Here is a 22,348-nt window from a genome sequence, read left to right as displayed (position 1 = left end):
CCCCTCCCTTTTCCCTTAACCTTGCATTCTTCTAATACACTGTTCCTTTGTAATGATTTCTGCTGCTGACTCCAATTTGTCACCTTAATAATCTCATGCTGCTCCATACCCCTTTGAATCTGCAACTCACAAACCCCTATTGTCAAAATATTTCTGTCTGAGTTGTACTACTGTCGTCCCCCACTTTGAAACCTGAAGGTGTTGTGTCCCTGTTATCAGTATCATGTGAACTGTCTCCGTCTCCGCCACCAGAAAAAGGAGCTCTCCTTTTTCGGCCCCCCCAATCACCTCCCCCTCTGTTGCCCCGGACGCCAGCCCAAAATGCCCATCGTACTTGTAATTATGTCTCTTTAAACAACGCCTTCACGGCTTTTTTCAGTTGGAGCAGGTACAACTCGATGCCCATGAAGGACAGGTGTACGTCATTGCCCCTAAAAAATTCTCGGTCCTCAAAACGTGTTCCAAGTGCCTGATGGTATGCGCCTCCCAGAAAACCTCCATCTCTATTATTTTCCTGCGAGCCCTTTCTATAGCACCAGGCTTCTTTGCTCCCCTCCAAAAGCTCCTTGGAACGAAAGCCGTCCATACTACGTGGCACCCATACCACTGTTGTTGTATCTCCAGCAAGTCCAACTTCATGGTCTTAATCCTGTCCAAACCTGTCCTTTGCACTAAGTCATTCTCCCCCGAATGGAGTAACAACAAATCGGGACAAAAATCTCGCCCTTTAAGTTTTTGTAAAATCACCAATAATATGCTGCCAACGAATCCCCCCTTTACCCTCCCAACAAACCAATTTTTCTCTATCCAACCCCAGGTTGTCCCCAATCGCCATTTTCCTCACTTGTCTTTGAGCCCACTTGACAAAAGAATGTCCAACAACCCAGATGGACAGGAAATGCACCTCCGGCCCGGTACAAAACCTGCAGCAGGAGAAAAATATGTTACTGAACTACTCTGACACCCCCTCACTGCCTTGCCTTGCCTGACATATCTTTTATATGCATTCGACTTCCACCACCCCAGTCTCACTAACTGACAGGTATTCCACCCCCTGGACCCTGCCTCCATCGCCATGCCTATCCAAAAAGAATGAGTGCCAAATTGAGAAGGATCATGCCCCCCGCATTGCAGTTCTGCCCTCAAAACCTCTAAAAGCTGTTGCACTGTTACCTATTTTCCATTATTGTGCCTAAAAACTTCTCTATAAACCCCCCGCCCTCTCACTGCAAAATGCCGATCCAGCACTACTTGACCTATTCCCGCCACCGGGGATATGCTGCAAGCACCACCTTGACCCCTTTACCTCGTTGGTCTGTCTTCGATCTTGCAAGATACAATGACACTCTGGTCCGACCAAACGATACATCACGCCACCTCACCCCTGCCATACTCTCTGAGCCCACCAATTCCGAAACCCAGAAGGCTCCAAAAAACATCCAAGACATTAAGGTCTTAAAGAGGAGGCACTCATCCGCATTATAGCAGACACCTTCCAGTGCCCGCATCACTTCCTTTAGGAGGCCCAGAGACATAGGCTGTCTCCCCTTACCTTTTTTCACCTCTTCTTTGGTCCCACCGTCCAATATACGCCGGGCCAGCTCCCCTGCTGATGGTGAATTTACCCGTAATAGCTTCCCCATAAATGCAGTGCCCGCCAGCTTTCCGAAGATGGTGATCCTCGACTGTCACCTCCCCACCAGTTCCATAATGAAACGCACTACGTCTCCCAACCTGTCCTTTTCGGCTGCCCTCCTGTGCGCTCCCGAATGCCTACATTTCTGCCATGCCCAGACGTACGATTGCTGTGTAGACAGCACCAATGAACATATCACAAGGCGCAGCATCCGCCATCGGCTACCGTCCACAGAGCTGTCGGCATCGGTGTCCTGAACAGAGGCTTGTCCCCAACCAGCCCATGGAATCTCTCCCAATGTGAAAGAGACAAAGCATCCGCAATGTCATTGTTCACACCTGTAATGTGCTTTGCCCTAAAACAAATGTTGCGGCCATTACAGGCCAAAACTGTCCGAAAAAATATGTACATCCCATTCACACACCTCCCATGTCCAAATGGGAATGCCATTGAACTGCCCCAAGAAAGCCCACCACATCCGCAAGATCTTTTTCACTCCCACCCACAGCCGCATGTGATGATGAGGTAAACGCTGGTCTGACAGAGCCATGCCCAGACGCCTTTAGAACGTCCGCCCTGCTCGCACCACTCTACAAGCGAAGTTAAGCTGGTCCAGCAACACATGAATATCCCTGACTGTCACCTTATTCTTCTGTATCATGTCCTTCACCGTCACCAACATTTCCATCCTCTTTTCCTCTGGCAATCGTGCCACCATCTCCTCTGTGTCCAGTTCAATGCCCAAAAAGGTTAAGGCCGTGCCGGGCCCCACAGTTTTTCGGGGACCAGGGGCACTCCCAGGTCCCCAAGGATGTCCTGAAACTGACGTAGCACAACTGCACAGTGGTCTGAGCCCGCCGGTGCTGCAAAAAAAAAAATCATCCAAGTGCTTAACATCCTTGTGCGCTGTAATGGATGAAGATATTCATTGTAGACAAGGGCTGAAGCACTCAAATAATGAAAAGGAACCCCCCATAGGGAGGGCTTTGTCAACATACCAACTGCCCTGGAACTGAATACCTAGGAGCTCAAAATCATTAGGACTGACTGGTAGGAGCCAAAAGGCTGATTTTATGTCCGCCTTGGCTATCAAGGCCCGAACTCCCAACGATTCCACTATAGTAATGACCACGTCCACTGACCCATAGGACACCTTCATCATCTCCTCAGGGATGAAATCGTTCACAGAGGACCCCTGCGGCCAAGACAAGAGATGAACTAGCGTGAATTGTCCTGGCTCCTTTTTGGGAACCCCTCCTAGGGGGGACACTATAAGGTTATCTAAGGGCCAGTCCGCAAAAGGACCTTCCATACTCACTTCCGCCACCTCCTTGTCCAGTCTTTGTTGTACGATTGCCTCTTTCCCTTTGATGGACTTTAAATTGTCAGCCCAATGCCGCTGCCGCGGTCCCATGTAAGCCAATTGGAAACCTTCTGAAAAACCATTAAACAAAATGTGTGCTGCCCTCTCATCCCCATAACATTCCAACCAAAAACGTAGCCTGTCAAGCCTAACCGGAGTATGAGCTTTTTCCCAGAGAACCTTGCCCTCTCTTTTTTTCCGGATACCTGCCCCCCGGCGAACCCCGTAGGAAGACTGACCCTGTCCAGACACTTGGGTTCCCTGGTTTGTCACGGTGTAGCAGTGAATAAGTGCATGTCTCCCGGCGCAATGTGTACATTCATGTTTAAATTTGCAATATTCATGGGTACACAAGCCTTTGTTATAATCCCAGCACGCCCCCGATTTGGGTGAGCCACTGCTACCAGTGTCTGATCCGCTCTTAGTAGTTGACAATGCCCCAGCCTGGGAATGCTCACGAAAGGGCTGATAGGTAATGGGCAAACCACTAGCTGTGAACATCATCTTACCTAATTTGGACGGGCCAATCATATGCAGTCGCAAGTCCGGATCAATCTCCCCTCATTGTACTTCCAAATCAGCTGCCATTCTGGCCTGAAATTCCTCATCATATTGAACCCAAGCGTAGCCCCCATAATTCAAGTGAGCTTTCTTCATAACGTCCATATATTTAAAGAGCGCTACTGCCCTCTTAGGGAAACGCTCACAATACACACTTGCATATATCAAGAAGGCCGCCGTCCAGTTCTCAATAGTAACTGGCACTCCCGGCCGCAGAGCCAGCTCGTACTCCTCATCCTTGGAACCTTCTTTGGACTGCACTTGCCTATGTAGAAGTTTTAGCATTTCCACGTACTCACCTTTCCAAGTCTTCTCCTTCGTAGCTAACATCAAATGTGCCCCTAGTGACTTCGCCGTGCCCATGTTTGGCAGCTTTTTAGCCTTCTCCCCACCATGCAGCTTACCTGAACCTTCCTTCAAATCCCCTCCCCTCAAGGCAGAACCCTGTGCACTGCCTTCTCTCTCCGGCCCAACTCGTACATCAGTAACATACACCCCTTTACAGAAGCGCTCCTTCGCACAATCCACCTTTGCCTCAATGCCACTGAGACTACCTCATGGTGCACACAAAACACCTCCTTACCTGCCGTCAAGGACAGGGGCTGCTCCTGAGACATCCACCTTGCCAGTTGTGCTCCTCCTTTGTCCTCGTTCGCCGCCTGAAACAACTGAGGCACAGGATTAGACACCCCCCCTTGTCTCTCCACCAGTCATCCTCATCCTCCTCTTTCAACTCCCCTTCCTCTATACTTTCCTCGTCGTAGTCCAATTTGTCCTCCAATTCAGCAAACACACCAGGCAGGGCGCCCCCAAAGCCCTCACCTGTTCCCCACCTTTCGGTGTACAAGCTAGTCATGGAACCCATGCCCGATGTAGGTCCCCCGTCGTCCATGCTGCTGTCACGCCAACGGGGGCCATAGAACCCTCTCCGTCCTGCAGCCCCTTCAGAACAACCTTAGCCCTCAGGCCCTTGCCTCCTGCCTCCATGCGTGATGATATCCAGCCGGCCACTCTGGGTCCCACCTTCGCTTCTTCCCAAGTTGTCCGGGCTGCCCTTGACCTGCCCCGGCTGCGTCTCACCAACTTGCCATCCTGCCATGAAAACCCAAGTGTGCCGGTGAGTCTTGTGCCTAAGCTCGCTCCTTTTTCCCGCCCGCACCCCACTACCCCAGATCCACAACCCACACCCTCCCCCAGTCTGAAAACCCCCCTTCAACCCCATATTAACCCTCCTACACCATGTCCACCCTTCTGCAACCCCCGCCCGCCCATAAGTGCGCTGAGGGAACGCACCTTTAAGGTGATCCCATCCTACTGAACCTCGATGCCTTCCACCTCCTAGTCCTCACTCCACTCTAAAGTGGATTCCCACAACTTGGATAACCCCAACCCCCCACCCCGTACCCCCAAAGCGGAAGCACCCCTGACCACCCCCCAACTGCATCCTCCCTGGTGCCATTTCCAGGCCACACCTACTGTAGGCCCATCCTGGCCCCCGGGCACCCCCCCCCAAGACCTTTCCCCCATCCTGAAATCCTCCATGGTACCGAATAGTCGCTGAGGGAGGCAGACTCATCCATTCCTTTACCTCTCCCAGCACAGCTCCTCCCCTCACTGCTTTCCTCCCCACTCCGCTCCGCTCAGGGCTGTCACCATGGACGCCTGCACCTTCCCCGCCCTGCCCCCTTTGCCAGGGTTCCCCACCCTGCTGCCCCAGGGGCCTCAGAGCCACTCCCTTTAGCCTTGAGCAGCGCCCAGCGCGTAGGCGGTTGCGCGGCTAGGCCAGAGGGGCGGGGAGGTGTCTTCTCACCCCGCCCCTTCTTCTCCACCAAAGCTTTCTTCCCTTGCGCCGCCCCCCCACCCCTCAGACTCACTGGCTTCAGGGCCACATGCACACTGTGTGGTCGCGACCAGGCCAGAACGGTCGCCGCCACCTCGCTCGCCGCCCTCCTGGCCGGGTGTTTTGCTTTCACTAATGAGCGAGCTGACAAAAATCTCTGGAATGCACTTCTTAGTTTCAAGAAGACATTTATTATTACTTCAACACGAGGTTCCTGAGAGAGGAGATTAGGAGGTTGGAGGCACACGTTTAGAAATAGTCACAGCAATGAAAGGAAAATATATCAAAGTGATTCTCAACTGCAATGTACACAGCAAATATATGTGATTATATTATAGCATAACTGCCAAGCAAAGAATAAAGTCAAAATTCATCACCGTAGGGCCTATCACTGCTTTTCATCTTTCTAATGCCAGCAAGTTGATGACCCCTGTTCAACTGCGAGAAAGAGTTTTTCCACCCTCACGGGAGGTCAGGCAGTTGACGTCCACTCCTGACTGGCGCCTCGGAAAATTCCCCTTGCTGCTGCCCAGGGACACTTTTTATAGATTAATTATTCAAAAATGTTGGCTTGTTTGGGTAAACCTTGACAGGAATGTGTCAAAAACTGGCCACCCTTTTGAGACACACCCCTCAAGGTCAGACTGTTTTCTGCACTAAAGAAAAACACAAAATATGCGCTTCCTTATCATGCTATCGTGTTCGGTGAGAGAAAATACGAAAAACACAAGCTTAGTTTACCATGTGGAAAAACACAGCTCATCTGCAATGTCTCAACTGCAATGTCTAACGCCATGATAAAGCCAATAGGCAACTAAACTGAATATAGAATGTAATGTCTAATGCCACGTTAAAGCCAATAGGCAGCTAAACTGAATACAAAATGTAATGTGCTACTGGTGAACACTGAACAACTAATATGCACAGTGGTGAAACACAAAGTCAGTGGTCAAACATACTTATTTTCACTACACCGGGTGCAGGGTTTGTAACACCCTTTTGTGCACCAGATCCAGTCGCCCGGCATCCTGAAGCAGCCGAAGTGCTGCTTGGATATGTCTGTCTGTTGCCATCTTCAAGGACCCAGGAAATCGCCGAACTGACGCCCGCCGGTAAGTCTGTGCCTCTTCCTTGTCTCACATGGGATCAAAAACTCCAAAAGACCTCCGCAGCCACAAACACTAATACAAAATACGAGAACCTCACCGCACTCAAGCTCCTACACACACAAAACTGCAACCCTACGTCCTGATTTAAAAAAAACTAAACCAGCCCGCCGGCCATTGTGTTGCTTACCAAAATGGTAGAGCCACCCTAAAATGGCTCCTTTAAATACTTCTACCCACAGCCCAAAAAGCACCCAAACGGTGCCCGTGGGCTGTACCACTTCCCCAAACCTCCCGGGGGGGAGAACTTCTGTCGGCAATTCCCCCCCGGGTCCCACATCGTACAACAGCCAACACATAGTTTTTGCTGTCTCTGGGTACTTGCTTTCAATGGGGTGATTTAGGCAAAAACACATTTCACTGACCACAGCTCACAGAGCCATTGTGAAGTTAATGAAATACTTAATCAGCACTTTGCGACCCTTATATCAATGGTTATTCTGCATTTTATGTTTGAGCCAGCTTTTCCGCCATCTGCAAGATACAAATAGCTAACTAACCTCTTCAGAGACTAAGAGAGTTAAGCATTTATACACTGCCCTTGCCCATAGCATGTCTTGCACTCTATGAGGAGGGTAAATATTTAACACTTATTTTATACCTTCTGATTTTTTTTATACCTTGTGACTTTTTCATAGTCTTCCCATGTGTTTTTAATATTTGCTTTATCAAATGTATATAATTTTTAGAAGAATAGTGCTTACTGGATTGCGATTGTATTGAAGCTGCTTGTTCTTTTAAAGCAATTTGACCAGTATTCAAGTGGAACTGGCTTAATTAGTGCCACGTAGACCCCACTAAGTAACAAGAAACAATGGACCAACATTAATGGCCCTAAACAGTAATAAATGTTAATAGCCCCACGCAATAACAAAAATTAACAAACATTTAAAGACTCACACAGTAACTTGCTTTTACACCCCAATGAATTTTGACTGGAGAAACAGAACAGGCCTGCAACACCATCATGATTAGGTATCCAGGCTCAGAGGGTGGGGTAGCCTTGGCTTGTCAAATTGACGCTGGAGCCATGCCCATAGGCAGTGAGCTTCGGTCCTTGATGGCATATTCCCTGATGCAGTTCTTCTCTTACTTTATGGTCTGTCATTAACTCAAAGGCAGTGCCATTTCCATGAGGATCAGGCACTCCGGACATGTGGCTCCACTAGGTGCTTCCAAACACATGCATATCCGGCATCAGATCTCGGATGTTTGCCAGGCTGGGCTGCACGTGTGCAATACTGGCACCACTTAGCCAATCAGGAGTCAGATTAGCCTCCTCATCAACAACAGCACTGATCAATGAAGGTGATCAATAAAGCAAATGTCCTTAAAGAGATGACTTTATTACATTCAATGCATGCAGATTACTTTTTATTCTTGTTTGCATGACCTCACTTCTATTTCCTTGCAGTGGTGATGATCTGAATCAAGTAGTTTGAGGTAAAATACCTTAATAACAGTGCCATTAATGGTGCTGCATTCCAAGCAGGTGAAAGCTAAAGAAGACAGGGCAAGAAATTAAGGGGATAACACAGAGTAGCGGACTAGCATGCAACTGGAAATCTAATGGGATTTGCAAAGTCATTTAGACATTCTGAGAATCCACCCTATAAAATATGAGTCGTCTTCACTGACGATTAAAGACAAGCTACGGCAAGTTGATGTGAACAATATCAAAGGCAGCAGAAATATCTAAAATGAAAACTAATAAAAGTTGAATCAATTTTCCACAACCCAGATGAACGTTGAGGTGAGGAGATCACAAAAGTCTTTTGCACGTTTTGCAAATGATTTGTAGGAGATGAAGAGGAAGATTGTAATGGAAAGATAACCACTTAGGCCTGTGTCCTTAAAAGAAGATTTTGGAAATTATTCACAAATTATAGTTTTAAAGAGCCAGAAAAGTGGGGACTCCAGGCAATGACTTTTAGAAGCTTGCAGTAGGTGTCATAGCATGCACATAGTTCATTTTGAGGTCAAGGGTGTATGAGCTCTGGCCTGTTGTAATCTCTCTGTGGGTTTTTAGCCATGCCCACCGCACACCCATCACTATCACTTGTTTATGGGCCTGCCTTCAAAAAATCCTTTGTTATCACTGATAAATGTTTTATGTTTGTCTCTCCTTGGGGCCCTTTTGTTACCGCCTTGGCCATCGACCCTGTTACATGGATAATTGCATGTTTGCTGATAGGTTTGACTGCAAGCAAAATCCTCATGGCGGCTGGGGAGCTTTGAATCGGCTTGCTTATGTCGACTGTTTTACTTTTCATTTTCAATTTATGTTGCAAACAAAGTCCAGTTAGGAATTTACAACACTAATAGCTCTAACTCGTTCCTCTTTGCCAATAATTGTTTTGTTACAGCAGCCAATGCAGCCTTATAGGCTTCAAGTACAAAACACACTGGTTCATTCATTGTCTCAGAAAGAATAGCAACGAGCCAGTGAGCATGCTTTGACATAGGCATATAAAAATCCTCTTCTTGGGTGCCATCGGTCCTCACAAAAGCCTTTGTGAAGCCCCATTCAAAATGTGCAGAGTTAACGGAGATGACATTGCGACTTGAGCAGGGAAACTGATGTGAAGCAGCCTTTCCTTTCACGTGAACTACGGCTAAATTTACATACCCATAATTCTGTGTCACTTCTGAGTCCTACTGTTGTTTCTTTTTAAGTCAACAAGTGTTTTATCAATGTACCAGATTATAACAATTATAATAAATTGGTTGTATTTAATGGGTTTTCTAAGATGAACTTAGTAAACTAAATCACCCCAACAGTCTGTGGAACAGGGTCTCCTAGCGCCACAGATGACAGCCATTAAATGTATACTCTGGTTTCTCTTCAGACCGAATAAATCTTTCGCCTTTTACTAAAGATTTCCGTGGAGACGAACATTTAAGAGTTTCACTCAACTTTTGAAAGCTCTGCCAAGGGCAGGGTTATCCTTATTTAGTAAACTAAAGTATAACTATATAGTAGACAGATTGATTATTTGCTGATTCCTCAAGTGCGACAACATTCTTCTGTTATCCGTCAATGCTCTTTTTATCCGTCAATGCGCTTTTGGGGAGTGATTTAACTGTGATGTCTTTTATTGCGATTTTATTCAAATCCCCTTTGTGACTTAATTGTAAAGATGTGTTAAAGTATACAGTTACCAACATTTATTTATCTATATATATGTATATCTCTATCTATCTATATATCTCTATCTATCTCAATCTATCTATATATACTGTATATATATATATATATATATGTAAAATGTACATATGTTTATATCATGCCACAGTCTAATGGCCGACCGACTTTGAGACTGGTGACTAAAGATCAAATCCAGCTCAATTCACCTCCTGCCATCCTGGGAAAATCACTTAATCAACCCTTGCCTAAAAACCACAAGCAATAGGAAAGCCAATAGGTCGTACTTATGCAAGATCTATTGCTTTGTCTATGCTATTTCTTAGCCATGTACAGCAGCGTGACTGCTATGCAACATGGCTGAAAGTAAAAAAACAAAGTGCTATGGCGGGGTTAACGCTTGTGCTTTTTTACTTTATTTTATTTTGAACCATGCTGCTCAGCAGCCGCGCAGCTGTACAACATGGCAAGAAAGATTGACTAAAGCCAATAGGTCTCGCATAGGTAAGACCTATTGACATTATCAATGTTTTGGGAAAAATTGATATGATGAGGCTAGTGCTGGATGTGCCTAACTTATTCATTATGTTGAGCATGTAAGCACTTTGACCGGTTGTAATCTATCTGTGGGCTTTTAACCAATCCCACTGCACACTCATCGCTATCACTCGTTCGTGGGCTTGCCTTTCAAAAATCCTTCGTGATTGTTGGTAAATGCTTTTCATTTGTCCCTCTTTGGGACGGTTTTGTTGCTGCCTTGGACAGTAATCCTATTACATGGATAATTGCATGTTTGGTGATACCTTTGACTGCAAGCAAATTTCCTTTTCCTTTTGTGTCTCTCCTTTGTGCTCATGCTCAGTGCCACTGTGGCACTTTGAATCCGCTTGCTTATGACAACTGTTTTACTTTAGTTATTCAATTTATGTGGCAAGAAAAGTCAAGTTAGAAATTTACAGCGCTAATAGCGCTAACTCGAGCAAACGCGAAACCAATTGCATTGCAAATGCTTGTTTAATTTTCAAAGCAGGTATTTGATTTCAGAGCCTGGTCCTTTTGGTAAGTATCACTGCATCCATAATGTACATACCACCAATCCACTTGCTTTGCAATCGACAAAAATCTGCAAAACACCCTTGTATTATTTTTAACCTAGATCATGCAGTGTCATTGTTGAATAATCCTTTTATCTTATTACTGGGCACTTAAAGCACTATATATATCTACCCAGACTCCCCTGCTCTTCTGCACTGGGCTAAGGCTAGAAACTCAGCATCTATGTAGACTCTTCATACTACCTTTGATGTATGCTATCCTGCTCACATCACACAACCATGTACTTTCCAAACGCTTTCTGTTCCCTTGCACTGTGACACAAATAGCAGGTTGTGCCCCAGTGGATTTTGCTTTTGAAAGCCCCTCGCCTATTTTCATTGATGTTTAACATGGATGAAAAATATACAAATACAATAATCCAAGCACCGAATGCTTCTATTGAAAACAAAACGTTATTAATTACTACATTACCACCCTCAGACTAAAGAAGGAAAAGAAAGAGAAGAACAGAAGGAGAAAAAAGAAGGAAAGAGAATTAGATGCCCAAATCTAAAGTACAGCTGACAGGTTGTATGACGATTTACAAGCTCTGCTTAACCCCTTCCCCGCCACGGACGTAATGGTTACGTCCATGGCAGCGCCCGTGTGACGCCATGGACATAACCATTACGTCCTGCATGCTGCCCTTGGGAGAAGCGCTAGCTCTCCCCCCGAGGGCCGCCCCCCCACACCCCCAGGTCAGGGCTGAAAGGGGAATCCCTTCTCCTTCAACCCCCAACCCCCCCTCTGCCCCCCCGTGACGTCAGCGCGCGAGCGCGCGCTGCCAATCACACAACCTCCACCATCGCGCTGGAAGCAGAGCTACCAGCGCGATCGAAAGAGAAATGCTCAGCAAGGAGAGGCTTCAAAGGGAAGGAAATGTATTTCCTTCCCTTTGAAGTCTCTCCCAGGGTTTCAAAAGCCGGATTGCTTGCAATCCGGCTTTTGAAACCCCACTAGACACCAGGGATTTTTTTTTTTTTTTTTTTAAAGTGACATAAGGGAGCGACCCCTTGGGCAAGGGTCACTCCCAGGGGAGCATTTTTTTTTAAGGCCTTTTCTGCCTATTATTAGGCCGATCTGCCCCCAGGGGGGGCAGAAACCTCTAGGCACCAGGGATCCTTTTTTTGTTTTCTTTTTGTTATGTTTTTTTTTTTTTTGGGTGGGGAGCGACCCCTTAGGCAAGGGTCGCTCCCCTAGGGGGGAAATTATATTTAGGCCATTTCTGCCCCCCGGGGCAGATTGGCCTATTTTGATGAGGCCAATCTGCCCCCAAGGGGGGCAGAAACCACTAGACACCAGGGAGTTTTTTTTCTTTACGGGAATTTCACGCAAGGGGAGCGACCCCTTAGACAAGGGGAGCGACCCCTTAGGCAAGGGTCGCTCCCTGGGGGGGGGGGGGGAATTATTTTAGGCCATTTCTGCCCCCCCTGGGGGCAGAAACCTGTAGGCGGCAGGGCAATTTTTTGTGTGTGTTTTTTTTGTTTTTTTAGAGGTGGTGAGCGACCCATTAGGCAAGGGTCGCTCCCCTGGGGGGGGGTCAAATTGTATTTATACCATTTCTACCCCCCTTGGGGGCAGATTGGCCGATTGTAGGTCAATCTGCCCCCAAGGGGGGCAGAAACCACTAGGCACCAGGGATCTTTTTTTTGCGCCGTCACGCAAGGGGAGCGACCTTGTAGGCAAGGGTCGCTCCCCGGGGGGGTGGGGGGGCAAATTTATTTTAGGCCATTTCTGCCCCCCCTGGGGCCGGCTGAGCTAGAGGCCAAAATCCACAGGTAGGCACTGTTTTCTCTGAAAAAATGTGATGTGTCCACATTGTGTTTTGGGCCATTTCCTGTCGCGGGCACAAGTGAGGTATCATTTTTATCGGGAGACTTGGGGGAACGCTAGGTGGAAGGAAATTTGTGGCTCCTCTCAGATTCCAGAACTTTCTGTCACCGAAATGTGAGGAAAACGTGTTTTTTTTACCAACTTTTGAGGTTTGCAAAGGATTCTGGGTAACAGAACCTGGTCAGAGCCCCACAATTCACCCCGTCTTGGATTCCCCTGGGTTTCTAGTTTTCAAAAATGCGCTGGTTTGCTAGGTTTCCCCAGGTGCCGGCTGAGCTAGAGGCCAAAATCCACAGGTAGGCACTGTTTTCTATGAAAAAATTTGATGTGTCCACGTTGTGTTTTGGGCCATTTCCTTTCGCGGGCGCTAGGCCTACCCACACAAGTGAGGTATAATTTTTATCGGGAGACTTGGGGGAACGCTGGGTGGAAGGAAATTTGTGGCTCCTTTTAGATTCCAGAACTTTCTGTCACCGAAATGTGAGGAAAATGTGTTTTTTTTAGCCAAAATTTGAGGTTTGCAAAGGATTCTGGGTAACAGAAACTGGTCAGAGCCCCACAAGTAACCCCATCTTGGATTCCCCTAGGTCTCTAGTTTTAACAAATGCACAGGTTTGGTAGGTTTCCATAGGTGCCGGCTGAGCTAGAGGCCAAAATCTACAGGTAGGCACTTTGCCAAAAACAGCTCTGTTTTCTTTCAAAAAAGGGATGTGTCCACGTTGCGTTTTGGGGCATTTCCTGGCGCGGGCGCTATGCCTACCCACACAAGTGAGGTATCATTTTTATCGGGAGACTTGGGGGAACGCTGGGTGGAAGGAAATTTGTGCCTCCTCTCAGATTCCAGAATTTTCTGTCACAGAAATGTGAGGAACATGTGTTTTTTAAGCCAAATTATGAGGTTTGCAAAGGATTCTGGGTAACAGAACCTGGTCAGAGCCCCACAAGTGACCCCATCTTGGATTCCCCTAGGTCTCTAGTTTTCAAAAATGCACAGGTTTGGTAGGTTTCCCTAGGTGCCGGCTGAGCTAGAGGCCAAAATCTACAGGTAGGCACTTTGCAAAAAACAGCTCTGTTTTCTTTCAAAAAAAGGGATGTGTCCACGTTGCGTTTTGGGTCATTTCCTGTCGCGGGCGCTAGGCCTACCCACACAAGTGAGGTATCATTTTTATCGGGAGACTTGGGGGAACGCTGGGTGGAAGGAAATTTGTGGCTCCTCTCTGATTCCAGAACTATCTGCCACAGAAATGTGAGGAACATGTGTTTTTTTAGCCAAATTTTGAGGTTTGCAAAGGATTCTGGGTAACAGAACCTGGTCCGAGCCCTGCAAGTCACCCCTCCTTGGATTCCCCTAGGTCTCTAGTTTTCAGAAATGCACAGGTTTGGTAGGTTTCCCTAGGTGCCGGCTGAGCTAGAGGCCAAAATCTACAGGTAGGCACTTTGCCAAAAACACCTCTGTTTTCTTCCAAAAATTTGGATGTGTCCACGTTGCGCTTTGGGGCATTTCCTGTCGCGGGCACTATGCCTACCCACACAAGTGAGGTATCATTTTTATCAGGAGACTTGGGGGAACACTGGGTGGAAGGAAATTTGTGCCTCCTCTCAGATTCCAGAACTTTCTGTCACAGAAATGTGAGGAACATGTGTTTTTTTAGCCAAATTATGAGGTTTGCAAAGGATTCTGGGTAACAGAACCTGGTCAGAGCCCCACAAGTCACCCCATCTTGGATTCCCCTAGGTCTCTAGTTTTCAAAAATGCACAGGTTTGGTAGGTTTCCCTAGGTGCCAGCTGAGCTGGAGGCCAAAATCTACAGGTAGGCACTTTGCAAAAAACAGCTCTGTTTTCTGTGATGTGTCCACGTTGTGTTTTGGAGCATATCCTGTCGCGGGCGCTAGTCCTACCCACACAAGTGAGGTATCATTTTTATCGGGAGACTTGGGGGAACGCTGGGTGGAAGGAAATTCGTGCCTCCTCTCAGATTCCAGAACTTTCTGTCACAGAAATGTGAGGAACATGTGTTTTTTTAGCCAAATTTTGAGGTTTGCAAAGGATTCTGGGTAACAGAACCTGGTCAAAGCCCCACAAGTCACCCCATCTTGGATTCCCCTAGGTCTCTAGTTTTCAAAAATGCACAGGTTTGGTAGGTTTCCCTAGGTGCCGGCTGAGCTAGAGGCCACAATCTACATGTAGGCACTTTGCAAAAAACAGCTCTGTTTTCTGCGATGTGTCCACGTTGTGTTTTGGGGCATATCCTGTTGCGGGCGCTAGGTCTACCCACACAAGTGAGGTATCATTTTTATTGGGAGACTTGGGGGAACATAGAATAGCAAAACAAGTGTTATTGCCCCTTGTCTTTCTCTACATTTTTTAACTCAGTGTGTCAGGATCTTACATTTTTGTAATGGATTATCAACCTTAGAACATTATTGTTCAAATGATGTGAACTAAACACTCTTGGAATATGGGCATACGGCGATGGCAAATGACAGTCTATTCATGGGCAAAAATAAATACATTATTTTAAATAATATTCTTCTTATTCTTTTATACTTTTAATTAATATTCTTATTCTTTTATATTCGTTTTAAGTTGACCACAAAAAGCGCTCCAGTTTGTTACAAATTCCACATACATATTTCATATACCCATTTTTACGCCACCCTGTGTGTTAAGGAGGCTATCCTTGTGCCTCGGCTTACTCACTGATGGGTTGACACATTTCAGCTCATAAAATATTCTGCTGCATGCTCTCATGAGAGACATGTATAAGGTATAAGATCAGCTCCCTATACTCCAACAGATGTGGGGTGACCTCCTAGATCCAATCGCACGAAATAACTGGATTGATGGTGACATATGTATGATTTTCCTTGCTATACGTGTCGCACATCCTGACGAAAAAGGACGGCCCTGTTTAAATGTTTACATCTTTATGCTATTTGTAGCGTGGTAGTGGCCGATGAAATGTAAGTTGATTGCTTGTTTTTCATGTCCACTCAGTATCCATACTGCAGTTGCACATTTGCACGGTTTACTCGTAAACGATCTCATAACGAGCTGGATAACTCATTTCCCCACCAGTCTTCCATCACCCCTGCATTTCTTGCCTCCTTTTCGAAGGCTGTGATTCTTTGTGTGTTTTCCTTTAGTGTGCTAGAGGCAGTCTGAACCACGCGTGGAGATCGCCATGTGCATCTCTTCTCTCTTATTGTAGAGATCATTGTATCTTTCTCCTTTGCATTGCTAAAACTCCTACATGCATAAATTATGTTGTTACATGGTGTCCAAACCAAACACAATAATCAAACATAATAAACGGCAGCTGTGGAAAATATGGGAGTTAGTAGTGGTTAGTTGATTTAATTTGCATATTTCCATAGTAGTATTTCCATAGTTTTAGTCTCAACGTAGGTTTATAATGCGTTGAAAGAATACATACGAACTGCCCAGCCTTTGGAGGGGGCGTGGACCCCACGAAGCCTTTTACAACGTGTAACAGCACCACTGACGGAACCCGATGCTTCATTGGCTCTGTGACTAAAGAATTACATGTATTTTGTTTTAGCGATATTCTGTGCTAGGATATAAAACAGATTGTTCTCAAGATAGCACGAGAGGGTTGTCATCCTAAGTGTTACACCATGTTCTTCTGGCTTCTGCTGGTGCTTGCCCCAGCTGCCGCCTGGCAGGTCATTGTAGTTTTCGCAGCTGTAGGCGAAATTATCTCAGTAAATAACTCCTCAATTCAAGAGGCCACGTAGACAGCGAAAATCTCAGTGTAATTTTTTTAAGGACAAATCGTTCCAACAACTGCTTACAAATAAGATATTTTCACTAATTACTCCAGTCTCCTATTTCAGTTTGGACAATATTAAAGGCATTTAAAAACACATTATCTTATTGTTATCCAAAGATCATCGCAAAATATTTTGTATTGGTGGAAACCAAACCAAACAAATCCGAACTACACAACACGAGACATGATAACTTGGTTACATACTAATGATTTTGATGTAACACTGTGTTATTACTCAGATTAGTAGTATTGTGTTGAAGCATTTATATAGCGCTTACTACCCTTATTTGGGAAGCTGAAGCACTTCACAACACACAGAGAGAGAAATTGTGGGAGTGGGGGTTTAATGGAGAACTCAACCGTACTCAACTCCCAAAAACCAACACAAAAACACAATTGGGGGTACGGGGTTCTTGTAACGGGGGCAAGTCAGTAGTGTATCATTTGAAGCACTATGCCCCTCGTGAGCCTCAACTAAAGGCGGGACATGGGTGGACTAAGGTGTATGGAATGGAAGGGGAATTTCCTTTACGGACTAGGTGGTCTCACACACTCTATGGTGTCATGCTTCATCATATGACCACCTAGCCCCACCCAGGTAGGACAATGCCACCTGGGCGGACTCAACCTCACTGTTAAAGGAACAGGAGGGAGTGAGTAAATCAATTCTGGTTCTGGAAAAGGGATCCAGCTAGACTAAGAAATAAAAACATCTAAACAGATACCTATGTAAGTATTTTAATAGGAGGTTCTGTTTGATGTGATTAAAAAGAGGACTGGGACACCAAAGTGAGAGTGATGACTCACTGGGTCTCCTATCTAAAAGGAAGAAGCCGACATGTTTCTGCCCTCAAAGTTGAGCTATGGAAGGTCTCGGGGCATTCATCAGGGCGAAGGATCCCTGCTATACATGTTTAGTAAGCGTTTGATAGATAGTAACAATTGAATAGAAATAATAATAATAAGTGACACCCGGATGGGCGGGGGGGCCTACCTTGCCGAGGAAATACCTGGGGAGTACCTAAAGGAAGTAAAACAAATCAGTCCGGTACTAGGGGTGACAAAGTGACACAGCAATACACAGCAATCCACAACACACGTGAAAGGGAGCATGCAAGACGCAGCAATACTGGGTGCGTAAGGCATACTTCGCATAAATAATGGTATGGCACGTCATAGCGTGGAGGACAACAAGAAGGGGAGAATTTCTTACCCTATCACAGGAGGCTATTGGCATCCGGTGTCCAGGAGAGGGAGCGTCCCTCTATAGTCAGACTCTAAGGAAGGGAAAGAAGGAATAAACAGGAAAAAAGGAAAAAAAGCCACATGAGAGAAAAAAAGGGGCAGAAAGGGGATGGGGACCCCTAGGAAACCGAGGGCAAGGCCCTGGAATGTAGGACACCTATTCGGGTCCAGAACCTAAGATTAAAGGTAGAGGCATGGACAGGAAGACACTCAGAAAGAATTAGTAAGAAAGGGGGCTTATAGTAAATAAAGGGGGAAGGGTAGAAAAGGTAGGGGGAGAACAAAAGAAAGAGTTGAGTAACAGTAAAGATTAATAATGATATAGGCAAGGAAAAATCAGGAACACTGCAACACCAGCAAGAAAGTGAAGTAGTGGAGAAGAAGTAGAGGAAAAAAGAGGGGGAAAAAGTAGAGAAATTCTTATCTGTACGTCCAATGGTAGCCGGCTCACTCACTGCATCAAAGGCGGGCGCTCTCTATGCGCCTAGACCGACCTCTCACAGGACCGCTTGAATAAAGTGGCCTGCGAGAGACGGGTAGTTATATTATCATTGATTGCCGTAAAAGAGCCTCAGGTGCTGGTGCTCACCGTCGCGGCCCGCGGTCCAGGCCCTGATTGGACGCGAAGGGCGGAAGTTGTTCGACAAGCGAAAACGCACCTCAACGTTGTGAGGGCAGGCGCCCGGAAGGACAAGGCCGGTGTGCCCCGGAGACGATAGTACCCGGGGCGGCCGAAGAGGCAGGGAAGCAGCACCCTCGCGCGGGACAGCGTCATGAGAGGCGCAGTCCCCGCGGGGGACGCCGGGAGATGTAGTTCCCGGCGGTCGAAGAGACAGAAAGGCAGTGCCCTGGTGCGGGACAGCGTCATGAAGGGCCCGGTCCCAGCGGTGGCCGCAGGGAGAAGTAGTTTCCCGGCTAGCGCGACCATGGGAGGTCCCCGGTACCCTACCGCCTGGGACACAGGCGGGAGGCAAAGAGAGAGGATGTTGAAAAGGGGAAGTGGGGAGGGGGAGGGGAGGGGAAAGGTATGACAAAAGGGTGAGAGGAAGCAGAAAAAAGGGGGGAAAAAAAGGAGAAAGAAAGAAAGGAGTGAAAAAGGGGGAAACAAACCAAGAGAGGGGGGGGAAAGGAAGGGAGACCAAGGATGGGGAAGGGGAGGGGGGGTGCAAGAACACCAGGAGGGGAAAAGGACTTGGCGGTGCTGAGGAAGGGAGAAAAGAGGGAAGAGGGGGAAAAAAAGGGGGGTGGGGAGGGAAGAGAGGAGAGGGGAGAAGGCATATGCAGAAGGGGGGGGCAGGGAAGGCTAGGACTGAAAGAGTATGTAGGTCATGAGAAAGGTCTAATGCTGGAGAGAGAACCAGGGTATCTCATCATTCAGACCCACCGTATCGGTGTGTAGCCTCCAAATCCAGCGTTGTTCAGCCCTAAACAGGTTATTTGACATGTTGGGGGTTGTGAGTGGAAATTGTTCGAGAATAGTCCATGACATATCGTCTGGAGAGTGATTTTTTAACAGTAAATGGCTGGTAAGTTTTGTTGCGTCGCGCTTGCACCGAATCGTACTTCTATGCTCACAGATTCTGGTGCTGACCTTTCTAGTGGTCATACCCACATATTTGAGTGGGCAAGGGCATTTGATAAGATAGACTACGTTCTTGCTGTTACAATTCGTAAGTGATTTTTGAACCCATGGGGTTTTTAGGTCAAGGTTGATGGAGGTGGATCTACGTGTAAGGCAGCACAAGCTGCAGTTGCCACACGGGTAGTGGCCTGTGGGAGGTGTGGTCTGCCAAAGCGTAGTCTGTGTTGTACGAGGCTTATCTTTAGGTCTTGTATGAACCACTATATCGCGTATATTGATTGCCCTTTTATACGCATGTAGTGGCAGTTCAAAGGGTAAACCACCTGATGTGAGGATCTTCCAATTGTCTTTTATGATCTTCTGAATTGTGTTGGATAGAGGGTTGAACGTGGTGACACACACAATTTTCTCAAGGTCTGGTTTGGATATTCGGGGTTGCAACAACTGATCCCTGGTATTGTTGCATGCTCTCTTACGGGCTCTCCTGATTAAGTGTGGGGGGTAGTCCTTGGTGTATAACTTGTTGGTTAACTTATCAGCGTGTTTGTGGTAGTCCGCCGTAGACGAGCAGTTCCGTCTCAGACGTAGGAACTGGCCGACTGGGAGGTTATCTCTCAGAGCTCGTGGGTGGAAACTCTGGTATTGTAGCAGATTGTTACAGTCCGTCGGTTTATAGTACACTTCTGTGGACAAACCACCATCGTGTTCGTAGATGAGTAGGTCAAGGAACAGTAGTCTATTATCACCTATGTTCATGGTGAAGGTGAGGAAGGGATTGGCCCCGTTGAGCCAGATGGCGAAAGCGAGGGCCTCTTCTTTACTGCCAGTCCATATCAGCAGTACATCGTCAATGTATCGCTTCCAGAGTTTTATCTGGTCTCAGTAGGGGTTGTCATCGTTGAGGACCACCAGTTTCTCGAAATTGTCGACATACAGGCAAGCCAGACTGGGGGCAAAAGTGCTGCCCATAGATGCCCCTTGTGTCTGTAGGAAGAAACTCTCTTCAAATTTGAAGAAGTTTCTTGTAAGAGCAAGGTGCGCTAGGTCCAGTACGAAACCCGGGGGGGTTTTGGATTCATCCATATTTGCTTCTAGGAGGTTGCTTATCACTTCCAGAGTGGCTTCTTGGGGGATGTTTGTATATAGCGATTCCACGTCTAGGGTGATCAGGAGTTCTTTTGTCTTGTCTAAGGACAAGGATTCCAGTAACAGTAGGACATGGGTGGTGTCCTTGAGGTAAGTCGGGATTCTTTTAACCAATGGTTGTAGGAAGAAATCCACAAACTTAGACAGGGGCTCTAACACTGAGCCTATCCCAGATACTATAGGTCTCCCGGGGGGTGGAATCTTTTCTTTGTGTACTTTTGTTAAGATATAGAAGTACGGGATTTTCGGATTAGCTTGTATTAGAAAGGCTGCCTCGTGTTCTGTGAGCCAGTTATTCTCCATCCCTTTTGTCACTAGGAAGGCAATTTCTTCTTGGATATCCGGTGTAGGGTCACGAGCCAGACGTTTATAATGTTTGGTGTTGCCCAGAAGTCGCTCACATTCATCTTTGTACATTTTGTGTGGGAGAATCACCGTTGCCCCACCATTGTCTGCTGGTTTTATAATAATTCTTGGGTCTGCTGTTAGGCTCTTGAGTGCCTCTTGCTCCTCCTTGCTCATGTTATGGAATATTTTGTTTGATGACTCAGCGAGCCCATTGATCTTAAGGGACACTGACTTCTCGAATGCCGGCACTTCAGGGGGCATTTGACCTGCTGTGGGACAGAAAGTCGACTTAGGTCGCAGTCCTGTGTTTTGCTCAGGGGTCTCATATTCCTTCCCAAGGAAGAAGGTTTTTAAGCGAATCTTGCGGAACAAGCCCGCTAATTCTCTTCTGGTTTTAAACAAATCGACTTGTGGGGTAGGCACAAAATTCAGACCTTTACTTAAAGCTCGAGTTTCGACTTGACTTAATGACCGTTTGCTTAAGTTAATGATATTGATTGTTTTATCTGCGTCTAGTTTGGCTGTGTCTTGCTCGTCCCTGGGGTGGCCTCCCTGTATGTTGGGTTTTCCTTGGTGTCCTCTTTTGGGCGCCACTGCACTTCTTTTCTCCTCCCTTTGCCCCTCCCATGACCTCTGTCTAAAAAAGAAGGTGGGGGGTCGGAGTAGGACCATTGGGCAGGGTGCTGCAGAAAGGGTGCTTGGTATTGTGGTGGGGTGCCATACTGATTAGGCCAACCCCATTGTTGGTTGAAATACGGGGGGCAAGGGAGTTGCATGGGCGGGTAGTTCAATCTACCACGGTGTTGCCCACGTCGTCCGCGGCGCTGCCGTGTGTTCCCTGATGAGTTACTGTCACTATCTGAGCTAATGTTACTGCCTGAGGAAGTCTCAGACGTATTGTTGGAGGTTTTGGCTACATAATCAGGTTTGGTGTAGGGGTATACCCTTTCATGGGAGAACCGGTTTAGATCTTTTTGAAATTTCGCTATTTTCTGCTGGGTCAGGTATTCTTTATATTCACTCATATTCCCGTTCACCTCCTCCAATTTCTTTTTGAAGGAGAGGATGCTTACGCCTGATTTGAGATTATTTTCGCTCATTTTTATCTGGATTAATAAGGTTTCGGATAATCTGGTGGCAGTTTTTATAATTAGTATCAGCCAGTCTTGTGTACATTTCCACGCTATAAGGGCCCAGTCTTTTCGAAACTCCAGATCGTCTAGGAATATGCGTGGTTCATTGGTGACAAGTAACTCATTGGGTGCCGAATTGCTACGGAGGTATTCCGTCAGGACGTCTCCATGTAGAATGGTCTTAATCTGGGAGCGTTTCAGCTCTACTAGGGTATCCCAGTCTCCAAGTTGGGATAAGCTCTTGGATAGAGCTGTGTCCCCAAGGAGAGATGGGGCTGAGAGGATCGCTGATACTTCCTCGTCGTTAAAGAAAAGGCCTTCTGCCATGGTGAGAGGGGAAAGGGGGATGTGAGTGGGGAGGGGAGGAGGAGAGCCTGAGCACTAAAGGGGACAGGGCAAGCCAGATGTGCTTGCTGGGGGGAAGAAAACCAGGGGAGGGGGCTCTCGCAGCCGAAGGGCTG

At 46.9% G+C, this 22,348-nt stretch overlaps 1 protein-coding gene and 1 non-coding gene across 2 annotated transcripts in view; both read left to right on the top strand.

Moving 5' to 3' along the window:
- The window catches only part of LOC138265840 (TRPM8 channel-associated factor homolog), a 497,333-nt gene that overhangs the window by 104,406 nt on the left and 370,579 nt on the right, over window positions 1-22,348 (top strand). The gene's annotated exons all lie outside the window — the stretch shown is intronic.
- On the top strand, window positions 9,396-9,511 carry LOC138270361 (U5 spliceosomal RNA). Its single transcript, XR_011200247.1, has one exon. It is a non-coding gene; the product is annotated as a U5 spliceosomal RNA (small nuclear RNA).

The sequence above is a fragment of the Pleurodeles waltl genome, chromosome 2_1 (assembly GCF_031143425.1).
Source record: "Pleurodeles waltl isolate 20211129_DDA chromosome 2_1, aPleWal1.hap1.20221129, whole genome shotgun sequence".
NCBI lineage: Eukaryota > Metazoa > Chordata > Amphibia > Caudata > Salamandridae > Pleurodeles > Pleurodeles waltl.
Note: the sequence above shows the minus strand (reverse complement) of the source record. Positions and strands in the feature narration are given on the sequence as shown.